Source organism: Phyllostomus hastatus, unplaced genomic scaffold (assembly GCF_019186645.2).
Source record: "Phyllostomus hastatus isolate PE091 unplaced genomic scaffold, TTU_PhHast_1.1 phas_scaffold_28, whole genome shotgun sequence".
NCBI lineage: Eukaryota > Metazoa > Chordata > Mammalia > Chiroptera > Phyllostomidae > Phyllostomus > Phyllostomus hastatus.
In genome coordinates, this window is record NW_025334022.1 from 19,586,857 (window position 1) to 19,603,951 (window position 17,095).

The following is a 17,095-nucleotide window of genomic DNA, read 5'->3' on the forward strand; positions in this document are numbered from 1 at the left end:
ATATCATTTTTACAATAAACTGGTAATCTAGTAAGTAAAATGTTCCTCTAAGTTCTGTGAGCCACTCTAGCAAATTAATCAAACTTAAGGAAGGGATCATGAGAGCCTATAATTTATAGCCAGTCCATCAGAAGCACAGATGACAACATGGACTTGTGATGAGTATCTGAAGTGGTGGCAGTATTGTGGGACTGATCCCTTAACTTGTGGGATGTGACCTATCTCAGGGCAGATAGTTTCAGAATTGAGTTGAAATATAGGACACACTCTGCTTTTTGGTTGGAGAATTGCTTGGTGGTGTGGGAAATCCCCACCACATAGAATTGATACTAGAATCATCAAGCTCATGTGGTCACAGGCAGATATCTGTTGCTTACAGTTACAGAAATGAAGTTCCCACTTTTTTGCTGCACATCTGCCAGAGGAGACTCTCAGATCCTAAAGGACCCCACAGCAGTTCCTTGTCACATTACCCTTTCAGAAGTTCCCTCACAACATGGCAGCTTATTTCTTCAAAGCCAGCAAGAAGGAAAATACTTCATTTTGGTCAGCTAAGACATAGTCTTATATAAAGTAACACCTTTGCTGTATAGCATACTCTAATGAAGGGAGTCCTTTGCCATATTCTATTGGCTGAGAGAAGGTCATAGGTTCTGCTGGATCTAAAGAGGAGGCGATCATATAAAGACTTGATTCATTGGGTGACATCTTGGAATTTTGTTTATGACAATGACTAAATAAAGAGGTAATCTAAGTATCAACTATGTCTTAGAAGGAAACATGGTAAATGGAAAACAAAATCAAAGAAAGAATTTGAGCAATTTTATCCCCATGGAAAAACTAAGGAAGAGGAGAAAAGAATCTTCAAAATAAACTTTTATAGAGAAGTTTTAAAGATTTGATTTATTTATTTTTAGTCAGAGGAGAAGGGTGGGAGAGAAAGAGAGAAACATCAATGTGTGCTTGCCTCTCACGTGCCCCCTACTGGGGACCTGGCCTGCAACCCAGGCATATGCCCCAACTGGGATTCAAACCAGTGACCCTTTTGTTCACTGGCCGGCACTCAATCCATGGAGCCACAACAGCCAGGGTTCTTCAAAATAAATTTTATTTATTTTATTTTTTATTGTTGTTCAAGTAGTTTTCTGACTTTTCCCCCACCCCTCCCCACCACTCCAGCCCTCCCCACCTCCCTCCCCTGTTTCCACTCCCCCTTGTTATTGTCCATATGTCCTTTATAATTGTTCCTGTAAACCCTTCACCCTTTTCCCCCATTATCCCCTCCCCTCACCCCTCTGGTCACTGTCAACCTGTTCTTAGTTTCAATGTCTTTGGCTATACTTTGCTTACGTTCATTTTGTTGATTAGGTTCTTGTTAATGGTGATATCATATGGTATTTGTCCCTCACTGCCTGGCTTATTTCACTTAGAATAATGCTCTCCATTTCCATCCATGCTGTTGCAAAGGGTAGGAGCTCCTTTTTTCTCTCCACTGTGTAGTATTCCATTGTTTAAATGTACCATAGTTTTTTGATCTACTCATTTGTTGATGGTCACTTAGGTTGCTCTCAGCACTTGACTATTATAAATTGTGCTGCTATGAACATTGGGGTGCATGAGTTCTTTTGGATTGGTGTTTCGGGGTTCTTAGGATATAATCCTAGCGGTGGAATTGCTGGATCAAAAGCTAGATCCATTTTTAGTTTTCTGAGGAAATTCCATACTGTTTTCCACAGTGGCTGCACCAGTCTGCATTCCCACCTACAGTGCACTAGGGTTCCTTTTTCTCTACAACCTCACCAGCAGTTGTTGTTTGTTGATTTGTTTATGATGGCCATTTTGACTTTTGAGAAGTGGTATCTCATTAGACTGGTGATTTTTAATGTGATGCTGTTATAGAATATATGTTTCATATAATGCATTTAAAAGTTAGATTCTTTTAGATGGGACTATGAATTAAATATATTTAAACCAACTGTTAGGTGATGCTCTTTGAAATATGACTCTGAATGTACAGCCACTAGTTTTTTCTTGTCCAATTTGGATGAATTCAGAATACAGTCTTGAGACTAAGCTCATGGAAACGGTTGACTACTCTCTCACTCTGGCACCATTACAACTCAGTGACTTTAAATGTTTTAATTTTTACATTTAATTATTTTGTTTAATTTTTTGAATATATTCACATGGCTCAAAAATGAGCAAGTACAAATAAGTATGTGGTGGAAATTCTGCCTTCTACTCCTGTACCTTGTTCCTACCTCACCCTTCATATTTAACCACTGTTAATTTGTCTATTCTGTATCTTTCCATGTCACTATGCATTGGTTCAGTTTCTGCATTTCGATTCTGTTGCATTGATCTGTCTGTAAATTCATACAAAATATGGCTGTGTTTTATTTTGAGGCTTTATATTAAATTTTAATGTCTAGTAGGGCTGATTTCTCATGCTTGCTTTTCTTTTTTCTATTTTCTGTGATGATTATTTGCTTATTTTCATATAAATTATAGAATCAGCTTGTCTAGTTTAAAATTATTGGTATTTTAAACAAATCACATATGTATAAATTGATTTAGGGAACACTTATATTTTAATGACATTGCCTACAGAAGCATAGTAAAGTCTCTGGATGATTGGTTTATTTGCTGATAGTGCTAAAGGACAAGTGAAATAAACTTTCCAAGTTTCTAGCTTAGGTTTCCAGGTGGAAGCATACTTGCACCCAAAGAAGTTATAGGTACATAAACAAGATAAATCAAACAAAATTAGCATTGTGTGTGTTTGCGTGTATGTGTTGGGGAGGGGAAAGAGATGAATAATCAATTCACTTGATTTTTACTCTTATTTGGAAAAAGGAGTATTTTTACTCTCTGACTGGAAAAAGAACAGAAAAAATCTTTTCTGAATTTCAAACATTAAGAAAAGAAGATAGGATAGAATAAATAACACTGGAACACCATTCGCCAGATTCAATTATGAACTGGTTGCTTCACTTGCTTGCTTTCTTATACTCACACACACAACAGAACATACACACACACAAATTTTTTGGTGACTTATTGTCACCCAAATAAAAAAAATAACAACAAAATGCTTACAGCACAAATCACAAACAGGTGGCTAAAATTTTAAATGTGACCTATCTCTCCTCTTTAGGATAAACTGTACAGCAATTTTTTTCTTCCTGTATCTAAACATATTTGTGGGTTTCTGATCATTTACTCTGATAGTACATCATCCTAAGAAACTGCATTTCCAGGATTTTTAGTTTTTGTTATGATTTTCACCTCCTTCATTTTTCTAAGGAGGAGATGCACATTCCTTTTTTTTCTGTGTGACTATTCATTGTTTTTTCTGGTTGAGAATTTGCATTTTCAGCATCTCCATTCTTCTCTGCATTCCTTGGCCTGGCAGCTTCATTGCTAGACTCTTGCACTGGGCCTCTTTCTTCTACAGACTCTCTAGTACCACTTTAAAGAAAAAGATTTCATATATTTATTTTTGGAAAGTGGGGAAAGAGAGAGAAACATCAATTTCTTGCCTCGTATGTGACCCAATTGGGGACTGAACCCACAGCCCAGGCATATGCCCTGGCTAGGAATCTAACCAGCAACTTTTCACTTTGTGAGTTGATGCCCAACTAACTGAGCCAGACCTGTCAGTGTGATGCCATTTTTTTCCTCTGTTTTGCTATTTGCATGAGCAGCTGACAAAGAATTATTGGAGTCCTTAGAGATTTTTTGTGTGTGTAGCATGGAGGTTTGACTGTTATGACTGGTAGTTGGAGAGACAGGCATTTTCTGGGCTATGCTTCCTTCTGACTCTTCATTCCTAGGTAGTCCCCAGATAAAATTCTCTGAAGACATTAATATTTCTGGGTGAATGGTAGGAGATTTCCCCTTTCTCTTCTGTCTCTAACTGAATAAACAAAATGCTCCAAAGCACTCTGCTCAATATTGGGAATAGTATTTTCCACAACAGCTTCAGATGAATAAATTTTACAAAAGGAGATTTAAAATTTCCATATCCAAGCTCACCAAAACTTTAAAGAATATGGGTGATTCTTAAGTAGTTATGCTAGGACTCATAAGATGCTGAAATGATTCCTACCAGTTAATAGACCCAGTGACATTTCCAGTTTTAATAATCAGGTTTTTTTTTCTTTCTCTGACTGGCGTATTTCACTTAACATAATGTTCACCAGATTCATCCATACAGTCACAAAGGGTAAAATTTTCTTCTTTTTATGGCCAAATAGTATTCTGTTGTGTAAATGTTCCATAGTTGTTTTGTCCACTCATCTACTGATAGACATTGGGTTGTTTCCATATCTTGGCAATTGTAAATAATGCTTCAATGAACATAAGGGTGCTTATGTTCTTTTGCATTAGTGTTTTGGGTTCCTTCTGACATATTCCTGGAAGTGGGATCACTATATCAAAAGGAAGTTCTATTTCTAACATTTTGAAGAATCTCCATACTGCTTTCCACAGTGGCTGCGTCAGTCTGCATTTCCACCAACAGTGTAAAAGGGTTCCCTTTCTCCACATTCTCACCATCACTTGTTGTTTGTTGATGTATTGATGATAGTCATTCTGACAGTTGTGAGATGGCATCTCATTGTGATTTTAATTTGCATTTCTCTGATGATTAGTGACCTTGAGCATCTTTTCATATGCCTGTCTGCCATGTGTATGTCCTCTTTGGAGAAGTGTCTATGTGGAATCTAAAGAACAGACTGAACTAACCAGCAAAACAGAGAAACACTCATAGATGGAGAATAGAGCACAGCTATCTGGGAGGGATTCGAGATTGGAGGAATTGAACAAAAAGGAAAAAGAACTCATGGACATGGATAACAGTATGGTGTTGGGGAGAGCGTAGTATGAGGGGCCTAAATGGTAATGGAAAAATATAATAAAGATCAAATAAAAAAAAAAGTTGACTCCAGCCTCACTGGGATGACACAAAGCAGGAAGAGAGCCACGTGCATCCCAATACTGCCTATGGTTATACCAGTGAGCTTGCATCCAGACCAAGGTCACCTTTTACTTCCCACCTGATTCAGTAACCCACCACCTGCCCTCTGGCTTGCTGACTATGACAAGTATGCAGATTTAAGTTAAGGTACCAACTCATGAGACATTGTGAACATAAGGAGATTGCCTGGCCAATTTGGAAATAGCGGCCTATACGGAGATCAAAGCTGTTATACAAGATACAACTCCTACTTCATATGGTCAATAGTGCAAGCTGAGAGAGGTTTTAATGCAACTGTGGGGTGATGTCAAGATCCAATCTGGAATTACAAATCAATTGTGGATAAACACCTGGAACAAACAACTCAGCAATAGCAAGAGAGAGGCCTTCTGACCTTGGACAGACAGAAGAATCAGCTTTGGTGCAACCTATCAGCACCTGCACAACACCAGATAGGATGTGGTGAGTGAAGTGAGCCTCAGTCAACCAGCTGGAGGGAAGGACCTACAAAATAATGACCCAACAACAATCAAAATGCAATTACATCCAGAGAACTAACATAAATGGCATAAAGTGCATCCCAAGAGCATCTAGTTCAGGTGATCAAGGAGACTACACCACTGAATCACATAGGTCTCCTACCATAGAAGTTCACACCAAAAGTCAGGAAGTAAAAACAGATTAATTTAGGAAGCACAAGCAAACAAGAAGAACTTCACAAATAAGGGGAAAACAAAGAAACAACCCACAATCAAAAATAAAGGAAGAATCCTCAGAAAGAGTCCTAAATAAAATAGATGCAAGTAAACTATCACATCTTGAGTTCAAAGCAATGATTATAAGGAAGCTCAATGAGCTCAGTGTGAATTACCAAAAGCTACAGGGAAACTATGAAGAACTTACTGCAAAATATATCAGCATTAAAAAAGGACATAGAAACTATCAACAAAGGCCAAGAGAAAATGAAGGATACAATTTCTGAATTGAAAAACACAGTAGAAGGAATCAAAAGCCGGCTAGATGAAGCAGAGGATTGAATCAGCAAGCTGTAGGACAAGGTAGAAAAAAACTGCCAGAAAAAGCAAGAAAAAGAAAAAAGTCTCAAAAAGAACAAAAAGGGGTTAAGGGAACTGCAGGGCAACATGAAACATAATAATATCCATACAATAGGGATATCAGAAGAAGAAGAGCAAGAAATAGAAAACCTATTTGAAAAAGTAATCATGGAAAAGTTCCCTAATTTGATGAGAGAAAAAAGCCACACAAGTCCAGGAAGCAGAGAAGGTCCCAATCAACAGGCACCCAAAGAGGCCCACTCCAAGATACATCATAATTAAAATGGCAAAATTCCAAAAAGGAAAGAATAAACAAATGGGACCTCATTAAATTAAAAAGTTTCTGAATGGCTAAAGAAAAAAGCATTAAAGTGAAAAGAGAACCAACTATATGGAAAAACATAGTTGCCAATGATACCTTAGACAAAGATTAGCTCAACAAAATATATGAAGAACTCACATGACTCCACTCTAAGAAGACAAAAAAAATTTAAAAATGGGCAAAAGACTTGAATAGACACTTCTCCAAGGAGGACATACAGAGGACCCAGAGACATATGAAAAGATGCTCAGCATCACTAGCATCAGAGAGATGAAAATTAAAACCACAATGAGATACCACTTCACACTGGTAAGAATGGCCAACATAAACAAATCAACAAACAAGTGTTGGAGAAGATGTGGAGAAAAGGGAACACCAGTGCACTGTTGGTGGGAATGCAGACTGGTACAGCCACTGTGGAAAACAGTGTGTAATTTCCTCAGAAAACTAAAAATGGAACTGCCTTTTGACCCAGCAATTCCACTGCTGGGATTATACCCTAAGAGCTCTGAATCACCAATCCAAAAGAACCTATGCACCCCAATGCTCATAGCAGCACAATTTACAATAGCCAATTGCTGGAAGCAACCTAGGTGCCCATCAGTAAATGAATGGATCAAAAAAATATGGTACATTTACACAATGGAATTCTATGTAGCAGAAAGAAAGAAGGAGCTTATACCCTTTGCAACAGTATGGATGGAACTGGAGATCATTATGCTAAGTTGAATAAGCCAGGCAGTGAGGGACAAATACCATATGATCTCACCTTTAACTGGAACATAATCAGCAAAAGAATAAAGCAAACAAAATATAACCAGAGACATTGAAATTAAGGACAATCTTACAATAGCCAGAGGGGAAGGGGCAGTGGGAAGAAGGGTTTTCAGGAACAACTATAAAGGACACATGGACAAAACCAAGGGGGAGGGTGGAAGCAAGGGAGGGAGGTGGGTTTGACTGGGGTAAAAGGGGAGTGGTGGGGAGAAAATGCAGACAACTGTAATTGAACAACAACAAAGTAATTAAAAATAAATAATTTAAAAAATGGCAGAATTCAAAGACAAAGAGAGAATCCTAAAGGTAGCAAGAGAGAAACAGAAAGTAACATACAAGGGAGACCTGATAAGACTAGTAGCTCAATTCTCAATGTAAACAATACAAACCACAAAGGAACGGCAAGAAATATTCTTAGTAATGAAAAACAAACACCTAAAACTGAGACTACTCTACCCAGCAAGACTCTCAACTAAAATAGAAGGTGAAATAAGGAGCTCCGCAGACAAAAGAAAGCTCAAAGAACACAACTCAACCAAATCAGCATTGCAAGATACGCTAAATGGACTGCTTTAAGAACAGGAAGAAAAACAGTGAGAGACAGAGGAATGCAGGTAATGGCAATGAATAAGTACTTATCAATAATAACCTTATGTGAATGGATTAAATTCTCCAATCAAAAGAATGGGTAAGAAAACATGACCTGCACATATGCTACCTACAAGAGACCCACATCAGACCAAAAGACCTACACAGACTGAAATTGAAGGGTTAGAAAAAATATTTCAAGCAAACGGACAGGAAAAAAAAATGCCTAGGTAGCAATACCTATATCAGACAAAATAGACTTCAAAACAAAAGTCATAAAAAACAGGCACAGAAAGAAACTTCAAAATACTGAAGGGAATACTTATGTCCATCAGGAAGATATAAATATTGTAAACACATATGTATTCAACATAGGAACAACCAACTATATAAAGAAATTTTTGGAGGTCTTCATCAAAGATATAGACAGCAACACAAATGCAGTAAGGAATTTTAAAACCCCACTCTCAACAATGGAGAGATCTTCCAAACAAAATACCGTAAGGGTATTGTGCAACAGAATGACACATTAGATCAAATGGACATAACTGAGATTTTACATATATATCCTTTCATCCCAAAGAAGCAAAATGCACATGGAATATACTCAAACATAGACCACATGACAGGACACAAATCAAACCTCAACAAATTCAAGAAAATTGAAATTAGATCAAGCATTTTCTTGAACCACAAAAGCCTGAAACTAAAAACCAACCTCAAGGAAAAAATTCAAAAATCTTCAAACTCATGGGGACTGAATAGCGTGCTATTAAACAATGAATGGGTTAATAATGAAATCAAGGAAGAAATCAAAAAGTTTCTAGAAACAAGTGAAAATGAACACACAACAGTCCAAAACTTATGGAACACAGCAAATACATTCTTGAAAGGGAAGTTCATAGTGATACAGGCCTTCCTAAAAAAGATAGAAATATTTCAAATAAATAACCTAACCCTACATCTACAAGAACTGGAACAACAACAACAACAAAGCCCAGAGTGAGTACAAGGAAGAAAATAATCAAGATCAGAACAAAATTAAATGACATAGACACTAGAAGAACAATTCAAAGGACTGATAAATCCAGGAGCTGGTTCTTTGAAAAGATAAACAAAATTGACATGACTTTAAGCAAACTCATCAAGAAAAAATGAGAGTAGACCCAAATAAATAAAATCAGAAGTGAAAGAGGAGTAACCACAATTGATACTACAAAAATACAAAGGATTGTAAGAATTTACTAAGAACAACTATATGCCAAGAAATTAGAAAACCTAGGTGAAATGGAGAAATTGCTAGAAAAATATAATCTTCCAAAACTAAATGAAGAAGCAGAAAGCCTGAACAGACCAATAACAGCTGCTGAAATCGAAGCAGTAATAAAAAAAATAAATTAAAAAGAAAACCTGTCAGCACACAGAAGCCCTGGACTGTATGGTTTCACAGGGAAATTTTACAAAACATTTAAGGAAGAGCTAACTCCTATCTTTCTCAGATTATTACAAAAAAATCCAAGAAAAGGGAAGACTACCAAATTCTTTTTATCAGGCCAGCATCCTCCTAATTTCCAAACCAGACAAAGAGACAGCAAAGAAAGAAAACTACAGTCCAATATTGGTGATGAACGTAGATGCTAAAATCCTCAACAAAATATTGGCAAACCGCATCCAGGAATACTTCAAAAGGATCATATACCATGATCAAGTCAGATTCATCCCAGGGATGCAAGGATGGTACAATATTCACAAATCAATAAATGTAATACATCACATAAACAAAAGAAAAGACAAATATCACATGATCATATCAATAGATGTGGGAAAAAAGCATTTGATAAGGTACAGCACCCATTTATGATGAAAACACTCAGCAAAGTAGAAATAGAGGGAGCATTCCTCAACATAATAAAGGCCATATGCAAGAGGCCTACAGCTAACATCATACTCAATGGGTAAAAACTAAAACCTTTCACACTAAGATCAGGAACAAGACAAGGATGTTCACTTTCACCACTCCTGTTCAACATAGTATTGGAAGTCCTAGCCATAGAGCCATAGCAATCAGACAAAAAGAAAAAAATGGAAGGCATACATCCTTGGTTGATGTGACCCAGTGGATTGAGCATCCACCTGCGGAGCAAAGGGTTACCAGTTCAATACCAGTCTCAGGCACATGCCAGGGTTGCGGGCCATGTCTCTAGTAGGGGGTACATGAAAGACAACTAAATATTGATGTTTCTCTCTTTCTTTCTCCCTCCATTCCCCTTTCTAACAATAAATTTAAAAAAACTTTAGGGAAAAAGAAATGAAGGTCATACAAATGGGAAACAAGGAAGTAAAACTGTCATTGTTTGCAGATGACATAATAGTGTACGTAGAAAACACTACAGACTCCACCAAAAAACTATCCAACCTAATAAGTGAATTTCGCAAATCAGCAGGATATAAAGTCAGCATTCAGAAATCTAAGGAATTTTGGTACATCAACAATGAAATATCAGAAACAAATAAGGAAAAAATCCCATTTGCTACAGCAACAAAAAAAATAAAGTACCTAGGAATAAACCTAACCAAGGAGGCAAAAGACCTGTACTCAGAAAAGTAAACAACACGAAGTAGAAATTAAGGAAGACACAAATAAATGGAAGCACATATCATGTTCATGGATTGGAAGAATTAACATCATCAAAATGTCCATACTACCCCAAACAATTTATAGATTCAATGCAGTCCTTATTAAAATAACAATGACATATTTCACAGATATAGAAAAAACATTTCAAAAATTTATATGGAGCCATAAACAACTTCAAATAGCCACCACAATTTTGAGAAAGAAGAGTAAAGCAGGAGGGATCACAATGCCTGACACTAAACTATACTACAAGGCCACCATAATCAAAACAGTCTGGTACTGGCATAAGGACAGACACATAGATCAATGGAAGAGAATAGTGAGCCCAGAAATAAACCCAAATTTCTATGGCCAATTAGCATTTGACAAGGGGGGGAAGAAGCATAAAATGGAGTAAAAATAGCCTCTTCAATAAGTGGTGTTTGGAGACTTGGACAGCTACATGTGAGAAAAGGAACATCAACCACCAACTTACACCAGACACAAAAATAAATTCAAGGTGGATTAAGGCCTTCAATATAATTCTCGACACCATAAAAGTCCAAGAGGAGAACATAGGCGGGAAAATCACAGATATTTCACGCAGCAATATTTTCACCAATATGTCCCCTAGAGCAAGGGACATAAAGGAAAGAATAAACAAATGGGACTTCATCAAAACAAAAAGCTTTTGCACAGCCAAAGAAATCATTAGCAAAATGAACAGGGAACCAACCGTGTGTGAAAATATATTTGCAAATGATATCTTGGACAAGGGTTTGATCTCCAAAATATATAAAGAAATCACATGACTCCACTCCAGAAAGACAAAAAACCCAATTAAAAATGGGCAGAGGACCTGAACAGACACTTCTCCAAGCAGGACATACAGAGGGCTCAGAGACATATGAAAAGATGCTCAGCATCACTAACTATCAGAGAGATGCAAATTAAAACCACAATGAGATACCACTTCACACTGGTCAGAATGGCCATCATAACCAAATCAACAAGCAAGTGCTGGCAAGGTTGTGGAGTGAAAAGAACCCTCGTGCACTTTTTGTTTGGAATGGAGACTGGTGCAGCCACTGTAGAAAACAGTGTGGAATTTCCTCAGAAAACTAAAAATGGAATTTCATTTTGACCTGGCAATTCCACTACTGGGGTTATACCCTGAGAATTCTGAAACACTAATTGAAAATAACCTATGTGCCCCAAATGTTCATAGCAGCCCAATTTACAATAGCCAAGAGTTGGAAGCAACCTAAGTGCCCATCAGGAAATGAGTGGATCAAAAAAACTGTGGTACATTTACACAATGGAATACTACACAGCAGAAAGAAAGAAGGAGCTCCTTCCTTTTGTGACACCATGGATGGAAGTGGAGAGCATTATGCTAAATGAAATAAGTCAGGTTGTAAAAGACAAATACCATATGATCTCACCTATAAGTGGAACCTAATGAACAAAATGAATAGGCAAGCAAAATATAACCAGATGTATTGAAATAAAAAACAAACTGACAGTAACCAGAGGGGAAGAGGGAGAGAGATAACGGGGGAAAGAAGGGAAAGGGTCATCAAGGATTATGTATAAAGGACCAATGGACAAAGCCAAACTGGGATAGGATGGAGGGCATTAGATGGAGGGGATGGGGAGTTGGTGAAAGTGATGGTGGGGAAATGGAGACAACTGTTTTTGAACACCAACAGTTTTATTCCAAAAAATTATAACATCATTTTATAAGCCAGGAAGAATCTTCCACTTGTTCCCTTTTGGTTCTTTGTATTCCTCAATTTCACATGCAGTTCTTTTGCATAAAATTTGAAGCTTTGTTCTCAAAGAACCATTGAATGTTATAGAGTTGTTGGGCTCCAGCTTTTCATCAGCTCCTGTACACTTATTTAGAATTTCTTCAATGTAAACACCATTTGGCTTAAATGGGTTTTTTCCTGTTTTGTTTTTTTAAAATTACATTTATTTCAGGATTCTTAGGGTAACAAACTAACAGTAACTGTAGGGTAGGGGAGAGGGGGATAACAAGCAAAGAAGCAGAAGTGTTATCAAGGAACATGTATAAAAGACCTATGGACAAAGACAATGGGGGATTGAATGTGGGGGGTGAGGGTGGTTAGGGTGGGGTAGAGTAATGGGGAGGAACTGAGGAATAGGGGAAATGGGGGAAGTTACTATTGCACAACAATAAAAAGTTAAATTTATTGGGATGACATTGGTTAATAGATTTCTATAGGGTTCAGCTACATGGTTCTATAGTACATCATCTGTATATTGTAGTTTGTGTTCACTACCCTAAGTTGCCTCCTTCCATCAACATTTATCCCCTCTTTACCTTCTCCTACCTTCCCTCACCCCCTTTCCCTCTGGTAATCTCCATACTGTTGTTTATGTCTATGAGGTTTTTTTCCTTGCTTAATCCCTTCTCCTTTTCCACCCAGCCTCAAACCCTCTTCCCTTCTGACAGCTGTTTGTTAGTTTATTTTGTTCATTAGATTCCACATATAGGTGAAATCACATGGTATTTATCTTTCTCTGACTGGCTTACTTCACTTAGCATAATATTCTCCATGCTGTCTCGAAGGATACTATTTCCTTTTTTTTTATTGCCAAGTGGTATTTCATTATATAAATGTACCACAGCTTTTTTTTTATCCACTCATCTACTGATGAGCATTTGGGTTGCCTCCAAATCTTGCCTATTATAAACAATGCTGCAATGTATATAGGGGTGCATATATTCTTTCAAATTGGTGTTTTGGTTTTCTGTGGATATATTCCCAAAAGTTGAGTTGCTGGGTTATAAGGCAATCCATTTTAAATTTTTTGAAGTAACTCCATACTGCTTTTCACATTGTGTGCATCCAGTAAAACCTCAGACATTTCTCATAGCTATATATTTTCTGATATATCTCTTCAGGAAAGGTAAACAAAAGAAAAATTAAACAAATTGGTCTGTATCAAAGTAAAAAGTTTTTGTACAGCAAAGGAAAACATCAACAAAATGAAAAGACAACCCCTGAATGGGAGTACACATTCCCCAACATATCTGATAAGGGCTTAATATCCACAATTTATAATAAATTTATACAACTCAGCACCAAAGAAAAAAACAATCCAATTAAGAAATTGGCAAAGGACCTGTATAGGCACTTCTTCAAACAGGACAAACAGATGACTAATAGATATATGAAAAAATGCTCAACATCACTAATCATCAGAGAAATGCAAGTTAAAACCACAGTGAGACATCACCTCACACCTGTCAGGATGGCTACCATCAATAAACAAATCAACAAATGTTGAGGAGGGTGTGGAGGAAAGGGAACCCGTCAGCTATGATGGTCGGAATGGGATTTTATTCTTATAAAAGCGAAGGTAACTTAAGTAATTTCAATATCGGTATCTTTGAAGCTTTGGAACCAGTGCCGGTATTTGTACAAATCCTTCTCACTATAAAAATTTCTTTTTGATTTGGCATTTGCTGCAGTGGAACCAGCACCCTGCTCAGCTGGAACCTGCTGCCTTGGCCTTCTGGTCCACTGCAAAACTTACTTGGCACAGGGTGGCCCTATGGCTGGCTCAAAGGGCTGCTGGGACTGCTTAGGCTGCTTGGTCTGCTCAGGCTGGGGCTCTGAATCTGTCTTCCAGGTGGAGTTGCAGTCCTCCACCATGGTGGGCTTTCCCAAACCAACCTTACCCAGTAGACTGTCTACTGAAGAAGTGGAAGGGGATCTGGGGGTTGCTGCGGGACTTCTTTGGGGCACTAGGACACTAAGACTCAGGCGTGGCCACAGCAAGGGGGCTGGGCAGCAACTTCGGATCACCTACCAAAGAACTGCCTAAGCAAGTTGAGCAGCAGACAGGCACACTACTTATTTTTTCAAGTGAAACCTTTATTAGGGTTTTAATGTATCAGCTGGAAGTCACGTGTGTTTATGTGAGTATATAAATGAAATCACAATATCGAATTTCAGCAGAAAAATTTTGGAGACAGACACAGCATGCCTTTTCCTTTTAAGGGTTATCTTCTTATGGTTTTATTTCTTAGGAGTCTCTTTAGCACTTCTATAGCAACCCTTCACCCAAGCAAATGAAAGAGTATAAAAGAACAGTGAGGGCTGTTAAAAATGGTATTCTGGAACATCATTCTGATTTCCCTTAGGGAACCATTTTGACATTTTATCATACTGTGCCCAGTAGTCTATGGAGATTTTACTTATATTTAAGACTTAAAGTCCGTAAAAATCAATTGTATTTTTTGTTGTATTTGCATTTATATAGATTCTTTAATATATTTTATATTATAGTTCTTTTACAGACCAATGAATTATATAATTTTATGGTAGGGGCTATAGCTAGCAAAATTGACAGCTCTTATTTACAAAAGGTTCTATTTTACACATTTCTGCATGTGTGAAGGAATATTGAAGATTATATAAAAGTGTAAATGTAGGGGAATTAATTAATACCTAGCAGCAGTTACAGCTTGGCCTTTCTATGTCAACAGTGATCAGAAAACACTCAGTAAATGGATATGAAGGGACTTTTATTAGCCCAGGCAAACAACCATTGATACATCACATCAATTATGATCACATCAGTGCTCCTTTACATTGCAGAAGGATTGGCTTTTGGTCAGGACATATTTCTAGAGGTGGCAAACATTTATTCACAACTTAGACTTGGACTCTTGGCTATAGAAGGGATGTTTGAAAGCTATGTATCACTAAACAGGATTACAGCAATCATTATAGAATCTTGTCTACTCTTCATGACTATTTTCACAGCAGACAATTGGGAAGATTTTCCATGTGTTTGTAAGAATACACAGATTGTGTAATTATCAAATGAGAAAACTAATGGATTGAGGTGAGAGAACAAAGAGACAATCTAAGGAAAATGTAATTTATTCCATAAATTAGGAGTTTTACTATTTTCTGAATTCAATTCCCTCTCAATGTTCATGTTTTAAAAAATATTACATGCCTTAATGTGTCAGTATATTAACTATATGGAGCCCTTCTTGTCTTCATACTGGGGGTTCTCTTATGCTTTGAAAAAAAAGATGTTGATCTTCTTTCATATAACTTAAATTCAATAAAAATACACCCAAGGACTGCTATGAAAACTTTTAACTGATACTATTAATTGTGGACCTTTGGGTTGTATATGAAGTAAAAACTTACTAGTTCATATGTACATATCAACCCTTTACAAATAATCAGAAAATCCTAGAATTGAATGAGCTCTTTATATAACACTTATCCTGGAATTAAGAATCTAAAGGTTGCCCTGGCCAGTGTGGCTGAGTTGGTTAAAGCGCAGGTTTGATTTCTGGTCAGGCACTTGCCTAAGTTGCTGGTTGGGCCTCCGGTTAGGGTGCATATGAGAGGTAACAAATCGATGTTTCTCTCTCACATCAATGTTTCTCTCCTTCCCTTCCCCAGTCTCTCTAAAACCAATAAACACATCCACAGGTCAGGATAAGTTTTTTTTTAAAACCTGAAGGTTAAAAGTTTCTTGCCATAGAGTGAGTGTGTCCCCACAAAATTAATTTGTTGAAACTCAGTTCCCAGTGTGATTGAATTTGGAGGTGAGGCCTTTGGGAGATGATGAAATCATGAGGGCAGAACCTTCAGGAGTGGAATTAGTGCCCTTATAAAAGAGACCTCAGAGACATCCCTTTTCCCTTCTGCCCTGTGAGGAGAGCAAAAAGATAACCAACTATAAACCAGGAAACTGGTGCCAGACATCATACCTGCTGGCTCCTTGATCTTGGACTTCCATTTAGTTATCCTCATGGTTCTTGTGTCTGGATCATCATTAGAATCCATCTGAGGAGCTTTACAAAACAGATTGCTAGTCCCAGACCAAACCTACTGAATCAAATTTTTCCAGGAGCAGTGAATTTTTTCCAGTACTTCTAGGGGATTCTTATGACAAGCCAGATTTGAGAATCATGGATTTGGACAAAAGCTAACCAACTTTGGTGGAGTTTTACCTCACGGTTTATTGAGAAATGGGGATTCCACTAGGTCCATAGATAATATGCATTTTGAATTAATTATGCTGTCATGACATAATTTTAGATGACTTCACCTTGCAAAACAAAAATATAGGCTCTAGTTTGACTCATCTTAGAAACTTCCATTTAGCCTTGTTCCTTTTTTTAAATCAGCTATTCAAAATGTTAAAGGGTTATATTTAATTATCCCCCAAACAGTTTTGCTCTATACTAACTAGCCCCTTAAAATCTTATAGGTCCTATATTCTAACTCTTTAATGACTTTTGCTTTCCTCAGGAATCTAGTTTCTCTAAACATAGAGATATAGCAGCAATAGCACACCAACTCTGAGAAATACAAAGTTGACTAATAACTAGTCTTGCTAGAAGAGCCATTTCTAATGTCAAGAAATTAAACTTAGCTGTTTCAGTTTTGGTTGACCATTAGAGTAGATAATTAACAGTACATAAGCATTTCTATAGTCAATCCAAAGTTTATGAAATCAGATCTTCATATCTTTTTTGTTTTTAAGATAGCATCTAAGCACATAGATAAACATAAACATATGCACAGTTGTCTGAGTGTTAATTGGACCACTGCGATCAGAAATAGTTGATTTGACATAACACTGACAATATTGCATTACCTAGTTTCTAACAACTAAAATAAGATCCTTGAACTAATCACAAGCTCCTCTCACAAAGAAAAATAATGAATTTAAGCTAATTGGAT

At 37.2% G+C, this 17,095-nt stretch overlaps 1 pseudogene; it reads right to left on the reverse strand.

The window, feature by feature from the left end:
* Positions 1–3,240: 3,240 nt before the first annotated feature.
* On the reverse strand, positions 3,241–16,192 carry LOC123805065 (annotated as a pseudogene).
* Between the last annotated feature and the right edge of the window lie 903 nt (positions 16,193–17,095).